This window comes from Meleagris gallopavo, chromosome 24, assembly GCF_000146605.3.
Source record: "Meleagris gallopavo isolate NT-WF06-2002-E0010 breed Aviagen turkey brand Nicholas breeding stock chromosome 24, Turkey_5.1, whole genome shotgun sequence".
NCBI classification, from domain to species: domain Eukaryota; kingdom Metazoa; phylum Chordata; class Aves; order Galliformes; family Phasianidae; genus Meleagris; species Meleagris gallopavo.
The window spans coordinates 1-13,832 of NC_015034.2; the positions used below are offsets into that span (position 1 = coordinate 1).

A 13,832-nucleotide genomic window follows, 5' to 3' on the forward strand; every position below is an offset into this window, starting at 1 on the left:
AGGAGGGCGAAAGAATGCTGCCAGGAACGCCAAAACTGAATGCTGAAGAGAATATGGCAACATAAAGCCAAGGGCAATGGCCAAGAGAATGTGGCATGGAACCCAAAAACAGGAGGGTAAGGGAATGCCCAAGCAAGGGCAAGGGCCAAGAGAACATGGAAGGAAATGCCAAAGATGATGGCCAAGAGAACATGGCAGGGAATGCCAAAACTGAATGCGGAAGTGAATGCGGCAACAGAAAGCCAAGGGCAATGGTCAAGAGAATGTGACAAAGAACACAAAAACAGGAGGGCAAGGGAATGCGCAGGCAAAGGCAAAGGCCAAGAGAATGTGGCATGGAAATGCAAAGGGCAATGGCCAAGACTACACGGAAGGATATGCCAAAACAGGAGGGCAAGAGAACGCGACAGGGAACGCCAAAACTGAATGCTGAAGTGAATGTGGGAAAGAAAGCCAAGGGCAATGGCCGAGAGAATGTGGCATGGAATGCAAAAACAGGAGGGCAAGAGAATGCAGTAAGGAACGTCGAGGGCAAAGGGAAGGAAAACACTACAGTGAAAGGCCAGAAACAAGGAGAACACAGAAAGAAAAGAACAGGCAGCCTTCCGGGCACCGTGAAGTACAATTAAGAGCTCTGGGAGCACCATGTTGTGCCATGCTATGGAATGGGTAAACACTGGTGGCTGTGCATTGCCCTTACCTGCTGGGCAGACAATTACCAGTCAGCAAAGTGAGCTTCCGGGGCATTCCAGGAAATGCAGATCCTGGCTCCTTGCTGTTCCCATGAAGTCCCACACATCTCCGCGCAGTCGTTATGGCACTCGGGAGCACCGCAGCTCTGCTGCCACCTGTTGGACACAACACAGTAATGAAGGCACTGCCCCACATATGTGCTTCTTTCACAAAGCTGCGCTCCTTTCTCAGAGCAAGGTGGCTGCACTCTGTGCACAATGCTGCTTACCACCAGAGAAAGCTCAGGTACCCAACAACATTTTTGCTTCCATCTTCTCTGATAACTGCTCATTATACACTGCCCTCACCTTTGGTTTGGTAGGTGGGGATTGAGGAAGAATGCCAATCTCACTGACCCCTTCCCATCCCACACTGCGATGGGAGATCAGGTTCTGGACCACCTGAGGACCCAAACATCCAGGAGTCTTTGGGTCCTGATAAGATGGGTCCCAGAGTTCCGAGGGAATTCACCGCTGCAGTCACCGAGCCAGTCTCAGTGGTATTTCAGAAGTGGAGGCAGCCAGGTGAAGTCCTTGGTGAATAGAAAAAAGGTGACAGCACACCTCTTATTAAAGATAGCAAGTGTGACCCTGGGAACTACCATCATGTCAGTCTCACCTCTGTGCTGGGAGTGATCACAGAGCAGATCCTCCTGGAAGTGACTCTAAAGCACATGTTCCAGTGCGTCACCACCCTCTGTATGAAAAGTTTCCTCCAAATAACCAAACTAAACCCCCCCCGTCTCAGTTTAAAACCATTCCCCTTGTCCTATCACGATCCACCCTCATAAACAGCCGTCCCCCCTCCTGCTTATGCGCTCCATTTGAGTATTGGAAGGCTGTGATGAGATCTCTCCAGAGCTTTCTCTTCTCCAAGAGAAACAATCCCAGTTCCCTCAACCTTTCTTCATAAGAGAGGTGCTCCAGCCCTCTGATCATCTTAGTGACCCTTCTCTGGACCTGCTCCAAAAGCTCCACATCATTCCTGTGCTGGAGCCCCAGGCCTGGACACAGTGCTGCAGATGGGGCCTCACCAGAGCTGAGTAGAGGAAGACGATCACCTCCCTCTCCCTGCTGGCAACTCCTCTTTTAATGCAGCCCAGGATATAGTTGGCCTTCCGGGCTGTGAGCGCACACTGATGGCTCATGTCTAGCTTCTTGTCCACCAGGATCCCCGAGTCCTTCTCTGCAGGGCTGCACTCAAGGGGTTCTACACCCAGTTTGTACAAACATCTGGGATTCCCCTTCATCAGGGACATAAACAGTGGGGTTGTGTGCACCCTAATGACACCGAGCTGTGGGGTGCAGTGACACAGCAGAGGGACGGGATGCCATCCAGAGGGACCTCAACAGGCTGAGCAGTGGGCACAAATCCAAGTGCAGGGTCAGCAGCTGGGATGAGGGAACACCCACCACCAAAACATGCTGGGGGATGACAGGACTGAGCGTAGTCCTGCTCCATAGGGCCTGAGGGTACTGGTGGGTGGGAGCTGGACACAAGCCAGCAATGGGCCCTTCCAGCCCAGAAAGCCAACCGTATCCTGGGCTGCATCCAAAGATGCACAGTCAGCAGGCGAAGGGAGGCAATCCCCACCCCTCTGCTCTGCACTGGTGAGGCCTCACATGCAGTGCTGCATCCAGATGTGGAGTCCTCAGTGCAGGGAGACATGGAGCTGTGCGAGTGCATCCAGAGTACAGCCACAAATACGAACTGAAGGATGGAACATCTCTCCTATAAGAAGGGAGAGCTGGGCTGTTCAGCCTGGAGAAGTGAAGGCTCCAAGGTAACCTGGTAACAGGCCTTTTCAATACCTTAAGGAAAGAACAAGGGAAATTGAGGTTAAATATAAGGAAAACGTCTTCCACACTGAGGGTGGTGAGGCAGTGGAACAGGTTGCCAGAGATGTGGTGGGTGCACCGTCCCTTTCAAGGTGAGGCTGGGTCAGGCTCTGAGCAACCTGATCTAGTTGTGGATGTTCATTGTGGGGGACTTGGACCAAATGGCAGACCTACCTGCATACAAGCAGTGCACCAATATGGGCTCATGATGTTCATTACTTGTTGCACAGATCTCACGCCACTGATTAGAGGAGCCCAGGCAATCCTTAAACCCATTGGGCTGCAAAATGAAATAAGAAGAGATGCAGAATGTAATTTAATACATGATAATGATGTACAGAATGCCTTTAAAAAACTCCGTATGGGTGCAATTAACACATGGCACTGTGAATTACAGCCATAAAGTGGGATTATGTGGGAGCAGACAAATCACATTCTGAGCCCCAGACTGGAAATTAGGAGGTGAGAACCATTGAAGAGGAAACAATACACATAGCAGATACAGCTGCTCTAATCCAGCTTGAGATCCTCCAGAAATGCAGAACTCACAGCTCAGAAATAAAGCAGGAATCACTCACCCCATTCTAAGGGCTCACCACACAGCCCAGGTTCAGATGCTGCCTTTATAGCTACCAGCCCTTCAATGCAGTTAGGATCCCCCAAAAAGAAAAGATCACAACCCTGGAAAAAACAAAACAACAACAACAAAAAAAACCACTTACCCCATTCCAAGGACCAATACTCACCCACACTCTGAAGTGAAGGAAGCAGCTTCCAGGTACAAATGACTACCAGCCCTTAAGTACAATCGGGATTCCCTGCCAAAAAAAGAGAAATGGCAGCCCCACAATAGAGGAGGAAAAAAATAAAAAAAGAAAAAAAAAAAAAATCACTCACTCCATCTAAAGAGCAAGGCACACCCCATACTCCAAATGAAGCACTCCCCAGGTTCAGATGCTGCCCCTGCCCTTCCCAGCCCTTAAATGGGATCAGGGAGGGGTGGAGCCTGGCTCTGCCCCACCCACGGCCAAACTGCCCCCAGCTGTGCTGCAGGGCTGCACCCCTCCCCAGGTGCTCCGTCACAGCTTCAGGCTGGCCCTTAAAGTGCCGGTACAGCCATAGAGCAAAGAAAATGAATAACATGGATGGCTGCCAAGGGGGGTTTATAGCTGGATGACCTGCAATAGCCCACATATTTTAATCCCAATCTGTCCTCGATGCCAATTGCTGACTGTATGGGAACTGCTGAGTCATGGCCTGAACCTCTGATTGATCACCTGAGGCAGCAGTGAGTCAGCCACAGGAGCACAGCTGCAGGCAATTCACCTGTGCTGCAGGAAGGGGCGGAGCCTGGCTGCACCCCTCCTGGACCCATTTAAGGGCTGGCTGCCAGTGGGGAAGGATCTCTGCTAGCGATCCACTCTGCTGGAGTTTGGTAAGCAAGCCCAGGGTACAGGTAAGCTTTCTATCTGTTCTCTTTTTGTTATTATAATCTGTTTTGTCTATTGTTTATTTTGTAATTGTAACATCTTAATATTCATTGATTATACAGTGACTCTTCTAACAGAGCACAGATCTCAGTGCTGGCATAGCAGATGCTGATATCTGTGTGAGCAGCCCAGACAGCAAAGGGCTGCAACTACTGATAGGAATGCAGCGAGTGCTGTTTGCCCACCCACAGCTCCCAGTGACACACATCTGTCATTTCATGGCTTTGTGAATGGGAGCTGTTGAGTCAGGGCCTGAACCACTGATGGATCACCTGAGGCAAGGGCTGAGTCAGCTGTGGGAGCACAGCTGAAGGCGATTCCATTGTGTGAATGGAAGGGTGGAGCCTGGCTGCATCTCTCCTAGACCCCATTTAAGGTCTGGCTGCCAGCGGGGAAGGATCTCTGCTGTGCTTTTGTGATTTTTGTTGTTAGTGTTCCACATCAGAACATCATGTAAAGTGAGTTAAAGAGTTTATGTTCTGGTCCTTGGACTGCCTTTATGGGCTATTTGGGCTCTCAGATAGGGGGAGAGGAGCAGCATTCCTGGAAGACCTGGAGTGCAGAGGAGGGAAGGCGGAGCTTCTGGCTGGATCAAAGCAGAGAAAAAGGTGCGTGCTTCTCCTGTGTAGGAACTCCTATTTGATGCTCTGTTTCTCTCTCACTTTGTTTAATTTGGTTGGATTTATTAAGTCACTGCTCCACCTCAGATCACTGTCCTTGTTTTATTTTTTGTTAGACCCATCTGCATCTCCCTACTCTCTCCACCTCCCCTGGAGTGCACGGCCCACCATGTGCCTTGTCTCACTGGTCATGGGGCTGCGGCTGGCTGTGCTGTTAATATGTAGGATAGTTTTTTCTCCCCTCTCTTTTATCTCCTGGGTTTGTGTCCCTGTCACAGACTCAGATCTAGAGATAACTGTGTCACAATCTCTTTCTGGAGGTCCTTCCCTTTGGAGTTTTCTACTGCAAGCCTAGGACATGGGTGCACATTTATTTTGGATTGTCAATTACTTACTATTGCAGTAATCCTTCTATCTATAAAGCCTGTAAAATACTGTTCTCTGCAGTTGCCACTCTGCAAACTGTATGTTTGTTAATTGTGCACCCTGCAATGGGGGTTTGTGCACAGCGGGTGCACCTCACCCATCAGAACCCCTCAGGGATGCCTCTGTGCAGGGAGCACTGAAGGCCATTAAAGCCCATTGCTGCCTCCATGGCTCAAATACCACCTTGAGAATCAATTAATGTAATTAATTCATTTCCCTAGTAGCATGTGCAGTGCTTCCATCTCCTTCCCTGACACTTCCATCAACAGCTTTGCTTTGGGACCCACCTGACTGAAATAAGAAGCTCACAGCCAAAGCTGCTCATTGCCTTCTGAGATGAATCCCATTTCCTCTATAAGGTTGGATATCCTGGAATGAAAAGCAGCACCTAAAGAAGGGTAAGAAACAATGGGAATAACTGAACGCAGCCTAGAAAGCATGCAGGGAAAGCAATGGGAGAGTGGGAAGGAGAGGAGGGGAGCCCCAAAGCTCCACAAGGAGAGAGTGGTACGGCTTAAAGGAGATGGCGGGGGGTGGGAACTCCTTCAGAGCCCCCCGGTCCTCCTCAGAGCCCAGAAGTGTCCCCCAGGTCTTCTCAATGTCTCCTAGTGCCCCTCAGAGCCTCCCACAGCCCCTCTGTTTTGCTATTGCTATTTGACATCATAAGATCCTGTAAAGCAGAGGTAATTAAAGAGTTAATAATTCAGTTCCATGGACTGACAGCTTTCCATATGCCTGGTTCTCAAAAGAGCAGAAGAACTGCAGATCCCAGGGGACTTCACGGTCAGAGAGAAAGAACTTCATATCCTCCAGTTCAAAGTAGGCCTTTTGGTTTTCAGAAACTGTTCCTCTTATTTTTATTTAATTGATTAGACCCAATTTCAATTAGTATTATACTGTGTTATCTTCCATTCCGATATCATAGTTAGTAAAATTAAGTTTTCCTTCTTAGATCGTTGCTGCTATTCTGTCTTTGAGCCCAGCTCCCATCTCCCTATCCTTCCCTTTTCCATTCCCATTTTTTGGGGCTGGGGGCCACGGCCTACAGCCCCCTGGGACAGTTGTATGTTGATATACATAACTGTGACACCTGCTTTTCTTCCCCCAAAATGTGACCTTTTCTCCCCAAAACACCAGTTTTCTCCCAAATATATGGTATTTTCCACCCCCAAAATATGGCATTTTCTCCCCAGGGTTAGGGCTCTGTGGTGCTTTGGCACAGCACTACATGTGTAATTTTTTTCACTGCATCACGCATGCGCCAGTTGCAACACAATGCTACACATGTACCATATTCCGTACTGCACTATGCATGCGCTAATTCCTGCACATCAGTATGCACATTCCAGTTCTGATAGCACAGTACGCATGCGGTTGTTCAGGCATGTGAGGATGCATGCACTCATTCAGGCACATCACTACACATGCATGAGTTTTGGCACTGCACTATGCATGTGCCAGCTCAGGTGTAGAATTGCACATGCATTAGTTCAGACATCCCCAGTGCCACTCGGAGCCCCCCAGAAACCCCGCAGTGCCCTTCAGAGCCCCTAAGTGTCCCCCAATGACCCTCAGAGGCTCCTGTGCTCTGCCTTAGACCCTCCCAGTGCTCTTCAGAGCCCCTCAGAGCACTCCAGTGACACTCAGATTAGGATTTGGTGTCCTCAGTGGGTGAACCTGGAATCTGCCTGTATGACAGCATGTGGTCTTTTGGCTCAACTATCAATCCCAAACCCCAAAGAAACAGGGAGGCTGCAGTGTGCATACTTTGCGTAGCCCCTGCACTCCTCAAATTAGAGATTGCTGACATACTGCAGTATTCCATTTCTGCTGTGGCACAACATGGGATTTCTGAAGTCTCAGTAGATTTGGAAAATAACCAAATAATCTCTGGAAGGCACTTCCCATATAACTCATCTGTCTGGCCAGTTTGGAAACCAGATGGGAGGTGGCAATTAACAATTGTTTATCAGCGCATGAATGCTAATACAGCCCTGCTAGCAGCTGCTGTTTCAAACATTGCCAACATAACAGCTGTTTTTGTGAGCAGCCGCACATCCATGGATGGCAGCCTTTGGTGTACACGTTCTTTGCGGTTCCCTTGCAGGAAGAGGTTAAAGAAGACTTTGCTTCTTCTTGGGAGGGGATACAAAGTACCTTTAGCAGATTCCCACAGGTGTGTAAACATTCTGCCACACTTGTTCCTGCTGAGCTTTTACAAAGTTTCACTGCCTCAGGATGTGAAATTGTATCAACGTACAAATGATATTTTAATTGAAGGGATATCCCCTGACAAGGTGGGGGAAGTGGCAGCAGCACTATGGTGAGCACTAGATGAATCAGAAATCGAGATTATTCCACCTGCAGATTGTCAGGGACTGAATAAAGAACTAGAACTTCTAGACAGCAAAGACCAGCAAAACTGTGCGAACCACTGTGAACTTAAGTGAACTCGTGCAGAATTTTGCAAACCCCATGCAGACTTCATGGAACCCACGCAAAGATGAGCAATCCTGTAGTCTTCAGCAATCCCAGGTGGAACTTGAGCAATGCAGGGCAAAGACTGGTGAACCTGGATAGAAGAGTAAGCAAAAATCACAATAGCTACAAAAGAACATGCAAAGCAAGTGATGTGCAATGCAATTGCTCTCCATTCACTGATGAATGTCCAGCCGATTCCCGACCAGCAGCAGACTGCCGGCCATCTTCCCCTGGTACGTTGTTCAGCGTGACGACACCGAGGACGGGACATCCCTTTGGCCAGCATAGTCCGGCTTCTGTCCCCTCGCTGGCAAAGCTGAGGAGGAGCCCAGCTTTTAAAGCTGCTCGGGGTGGATGTGACGCATGGACGACTCGGCCGGTCTACCTGAGCACCCCCTTCCGCAGCACCTCTTCGCTATCAGCCGCGTCTCCACTGCGCCGGCGGAACGGGGAACCCCGCCGCGGCTCCTCCCCCGTCGAAGCCGGAGCGCAGCGGCATGACGATCCCCACGTTCCGCATTGCGCGCCGCAGCCTGTCGCGGTCTGATTACGTCACCGCCGGAAGTGCTGCCGGGCGATTTTCCGGTGTTGGTCGCTGCCGCTGCTTGCAAAGAGCAGGCGGAAGGTGCTGCAGGAGAGCCTCAACCAGGGCATCACAGATTTCCTCATGGGTACGGGGGGCGCGGGGGGAGGGAGGGTATCCTTGGATCCGGCTCGATTGCTCCAGCTGTGTTTCTCCCCGTAGAGCTAGCGAATTACGAGCGCGACGTGAACCGAGCCATCCACAAGTACGACGCATACAGATGCCGCCTCCTTCCTCAGGGCTGCTTTTTTCTCTTTCCCGCCGGAGCTCCCGTCTCTCGGGGGCCCGGCCCGGCCCGGCCCGGCCTCACCGCAGGGCTGAGCGCACTGCTCGGTTCTGGGCGCTGACTGACGCCGTTCCGCAGGAAAGCGGCCTCTGTCGTTTCCCGGTACCTCAACAGAATACGGAGTGGAGCCGAAGCTAAGAAGCTGGTAGGTGTGCACGCCTTAGTTGTCGCTGCCAGGTCCCGGGGCGAATTAGGGCTTCTCAGGGTGGAGGAGGTGTGTTAGGATGGTACCGAGGTTTCCAGGAGGAGGGAAGCAGTGTGCGAATGACTCTGCTTGCATCAGCTTCTGCTGGCAGCTGGCTCAGGGAAGAGCGAGTGGAGCATATGAGCTGCGGGGGTTTCATAAGTGGAACTGAGGACTCCAGCTGGGTCTCTTCTGTGAAAGGCTTCTGCTGTGGGAGGTTTCCCCTTTGCTGTGTTACTGTCTCACTAAGTTTGGGGAATTGGAGTTGTAGGAATCAAAACCTGGTTTAAAATAACTCTTTTCAGGGGACTTGTAATACAGCACTTGAAGTACTGTGTGCTACTTGTGTTGTACCCTTCAGTGCTCTTGATCTCTTATAGACCAATGTTTTAAAATGGTTTCTGTGACTTCATGGTTCTTTTCATCGAGCTTTATTTTTCTTAGATATGATGGCTATAAGTGACCTTGAAATTGATTTGTATTTCATCCTTCCTCAATGTTTAGGATGGATTAGATGCTAGAATAGCTGGGAAAATAGATAAGTTTTTATCTTCACAAATTGGAAAAGGTGTGTTTCTTTCCCTTGTGCTTTATTTCTCAGCAGTTGTTTTACTTTGTACTTTGTGAAGTAGACTGCTTACTTTGTGCAGTCTCTGCTGCTTTCTGTGGAGAGACTGATGTCAAGCAGAAGAATGGTGGACTCTGCAAAGTAAAAAGTGGGGAAGAAGAAGCTTACCAAAGCCTCAGAACTGTCTACTTATGAAAATATTTCCGACTGTATAATTGGCATGTGAATGTCTTCTGTGACAAGTGGAATTCCGACTCTGGAAGGCTGTGGAATTGAGTTTTAACCAGGCTGTTTACCTTAGCATAGGCAGTTAAGACAGTTAATTTGCAGGAATGGTACGTATGACACTGTCCTAATGCACAATATTTCTGTTAGTACTGTTTTGTTCTGATTTACAGTAGGTCTCCAAAGCAGAATCTGACTAAGTTGTTCTATAAGCTTTCTTTATTTAGTGAAATGGAGTAAAGAAGAGTTTGTTCACATTATTATCTTTTTGCAGATTCTACAAGATGATACAAGTGCTTCCATCAACTTCCTGACATGAGTTACGGGCATTGGGTAAAGCTTAGTTGTTATTTGTTAGTGGTGGGGGGAAGTAGTTGTTGTCAGAGTTGCAGAACTGCCAGTTACAGAGTTTGCAGTAGAGGAGTGGAAGTAGAAAGCTCCTGTGTGCAAGCTGAGAGGGGAAGGAGAGAGGGAGGCGATAAAAAACTGTATCAAAAAATTGAGAAAAGTAGAATCAAGAAGACAGAGTAGGAGCCTATGAGACTTATAGTGCAAAATTTGATGAGGGAGAATAGTATTTGTATCATGTTTGTAAAAGGAAATCCAGAGCCCTGCCAACCCCTCAAAAACAGGGCTTTTCAGAAAGATGATATTAGGAGGTCCAATTCTCTTGAGGCCTGTTCTCATTCCTATTCTGTGCACAGGGAAATTTTGGCAGAAAAGAGCTCAGTTTACAGACAGGCACTTAACTTAGTATGTGCATAGCTGCAGAAGTCGGTATCTTGAGTGATAAGGGCTGTGATACTGCTTGCCAAGAACAGGATTGGTTAAATATAGAACACTTGTGCTTAAAATCAGAACAGAGTGGAATGCTCTGGGGAAGAAGAGGGAAAAGCAATTGTCACGGAGTTATCAGTCTGTGACAAAGGGCAAAAAGCCCAGGAAAACAAATAAACAAAAAATGAGAGAGGGGAAAACTACCTTCCCTCTTTTCTTTCAGCTTAGCTAGCTAGCCCTGAGGCAGGCCTTGTGCTCAGGGAGAGGAGGAGAGGGGGGTGGCTAGAAAGATAGCAGATAGGTCTAAAAAAACAAAACAAAAAAAAGGCAACAATTGGTTGCCTCCCGGTAACGGGGAGGAACATTAATTTACTAAATTTAACCAAATCGAACAAAACGAGAGAGAGACAAGAGCATCCAAAGTATGAGGTAGCAGACTAAGTAGTCTTACTCTAGTAGACTGCAAGGAAACACATGCTTTTCTCTACCGCAAACCGAGAGTGAGCTGAGCGGGGCCAGAGGGAGAGAGACGCACGGGGTCCCATCCGGAGCTCCACCTATCTTCCTCTTCATGCCGAGTCCTCCAGGAATGCTGCCTGTCCCCTCCGATCAGAATACTTGAAATGCCCATAAGAGGCAGTAAATGGAACCAGAACATTAACTCTTTAACTCTCACTGGTTCACATGATGTTCTGATGTGGAATACTTAAAACAAAAAAATCACAAAACCACAACATTCCACCCCTTATTCCAGATCACCACATCATGCTTAACATATATCTATATATGAACAAACAAATAATTAACATGCATTACATATGCACATATCAATATACACATGCATACATGGAATTGCTGACTACACCCCCAGCATCAAATTCCCTTGTGGAACACGCTGGATGTCCCCATTTTCCTCCATCACCCACCAAGTGCACCCATGTCCCTGTGCAAAAACAGTTCCACGGAGGAGTTTGCCCTTTCCAGAAGCTGGAAGGACCCAGACTGCTTTTCCCAACATGCTTTTTACGTGTACCACAGGGACCTTATCTCCCTCTACAGTATGTAGGAAGCTGGATTGGGTAAGACCATCTCAATTGACTGATCCTCTAGTGTTGACCAACCAGGTAGCTTCTGCCAAGTACTTCTCCCAATGCTTAACTGTTCCACCACCCATTGCTTCCAACATGGTTTTTAACAACCCGTTGTAGCATTCGATCTTACCAGAGGCTGGTGCGTGATAGGGGATATAAATCCACTCAATGCCATGTTCTCTGGCCCAAATATCCACAAGTGAATTTTTGAAATGAATCCCATTATCTGATTCAATTCTTTCTGGGGTGCCATGTCGCCACAAGATTTGCTTCTCCAGATCTAATATGGTGTCTCAGGTGGTAGCATGGGGTACTGCATATGTTTCAAGCTACCCAGTGGTTGCCTCCACCACGATGAGCACATAACACCACTGTGAGATTGTGGCAAGATGGTATACAATCAACCTGCCATGCCTTCCCATATTTATACTTTTGCCATCGCCCTTCCCCCAGAGAGGTTTCTTCCTCTTGGCTTGTTTAATTATGGCACATGTGTCGCAGACATGAATAACTTGTGCAATTGCGTCCATAGTTAAGTCCACCCCTCAGTCTCTGGCCCACTTATATGTCGCGTTTCTTCCTTGATGGCCTGAGCTCTTGTGGGCCTATCACACTAGAAATAATTCTTCCTTGTTCTGCAAGTCCAAGTCTATTTGAGCCACCTCAATTCTGGCAGCTCGAACTACCTGATGGTTATTTTGCTGATCTTCAGTAGCCCTATTCTTGGACACAGAAGCATCTATATGACGCACCTTTATAACCATATTTTTTGTTTGGGCAGCAATGTTTTTCCACAGTTCAGCAGCCCAAATAGGTTTACCCTTCCATTGCCAGTTGTTTTGTTCCCACTGCTGTAACCACCCCCATAAGGCATTTGTCACCATCCACGAGTCAGTGTAAAGATAAATCATTCGCCACCTCTCTTTGCCACAGCCTCCAAGTGGGACCTTTCTCTCCAGCAGTAGTGTAGAGGATGTTCTTTACATCCTGTCCCATCCGTACTGGCCCTAGGGCCACAGCGCGGGCTATCTCTTGTTTAATCTGCTCAAAAGCCTGCTGCTGTTCTGTAGTTTGGGATGTGCATTCTCCAAAAGCCCACTACACCCAGAAAAGATTGTGTCTCTTTCTTGCTAGTGGGTGGAGACATAGTGGTGATTTTGTTGATTACATCTCCTGGGATGTGATGACGCTCATCTTGCCATTTTACTCCTAGAAACTGAATTTCTTGGGCAGGTCCTTTCACTTTGTTTTGCTTAATAGCGAAACCAGCACGCAGAAGAATTTCGATTATTTGCACTCCTTTCTTAAAAACTTTCTCTGCTGTATCACCCCACTCCACAATGTCATCGATGTACTGCAGGTGCTCAGAAGCACTGCCCTGTTCCAATGTGGTTCCCCTGACATCCAACCTAAATCTTCCTCAAAACCATTTCCCCTTGTCCTGCTGTTATATACTCTTGTAAAGAGTTGACTCCCCTCCTGTTTATAGGCTCCCTTTAGGTACTGAAAGGCTGCAATTAGGTCACCCTTCTTTTCTCCAGGCTGAAAAAGCCCAGCTCCCTCAGCCTGTCTTTGTATGGGAGGTGCTCCAGCCCTCTGATCATCTTTGTGGCTCTCCTCTGAACCCTCTCCAACAGCTGTCTGTCTTTCTTGTACTGGGGGCTCCAGACCTGGACACAATACTCCAGACAGGGCCTCACAAGAGCAGAGTAGAGGGGGACAATCACCTCCCTGTCCCTGTTGGCCACCCCTCTTCCGAGGGAGCCCAGGATACCATTTGCTTTCTGAGCTGCAAGAGCACACTGCTGGCTCATGTTCAGTTTTTCATCCATGAGGACCCCCATGACCTTCTCTGCAGGGCTGCTCTCAAGGACTGCTCCTTTCAGTCTGTATGGATGCCTGGGATTCCTCCGGCCCAAGTGCAAAACTGCACTTTGCCGTGTTGAACCTCATTAGGTTCACCCGGGCCCACCTGTCAAGTCTGTTGAGGTCCCTCTGAATGGCATCCCTTCTTTCCATCGTGTCAACCACACCATTCAGCTTGGTGTCATCAGCAAACTTGCTGAGGGTGCACTCGATTCCGTTGTCAGCGTCACTAATAAAGATATTAAAGAGCATCAGTCTCAAGACAGACCCCTGGGAGACGCCACTCATTACCGGCCTCCGTCTGGACATAGAACCATTAATCACCACCCTCTGTCTGCAGCTTTTCAACCAATTTCTTATCCATTGGGTGGACCACCCATTAAATCCACATCCCTCAGAGCTCCTCAGATCCCGTTAGTGCCCCCCAGTGACCTGAGTACCCTCAGAGCTCCCCAGTTCTGCTCAGTGTCATTCAGAGCCCCCCAGTGCCCCTCAGAGCCCCCCAGTAACCTGCGGTGACTCTCAGAGCCCCCCACTGCCTATCTGTGCCCCTCAGAGCCCTCCAGTGCCCCTCAAAGACTCTCATTACTCCTCACAGCTCCCCCAGTGCCCCTAATAGCCCCCTAGTGCTCCCAGAGCCCCCCAGTGCCCATCAGAGCCTCCCA

The 13,832-nt window shown here is 48.7% G+C and overlaps 1 long non-coding RNA gene across 2 annotated transcripts; it reads right to left on the bottom strand.

Moving 5' to 3' along the window:
* Positions 1–260: 260 nt before the first annotated feature.
* On the bottom strand, positions 261–3,357 carry LOC104914214. Of its 2 annotated transcripts, none has more exons than XR_795879.3 (3): positions 3,317–3,357; positions 2,745–2,850; positions 261–848 (listed from the first exon to the last, which is right to left on the bottom strand). It is a non-coding gene; the product is annotated as an uncharacterized LOC104914214 (long non-coding RNA). The 2 variants fall into 2 exon arrangements; XR_795878.3 differs by lacking the exon at positions 3,317–3,357 and adding an exon at positions 3,149–3,300.
* Between the last annotated feature and the right edge of the window lie 10,475 nt (positions 3,358–13,832).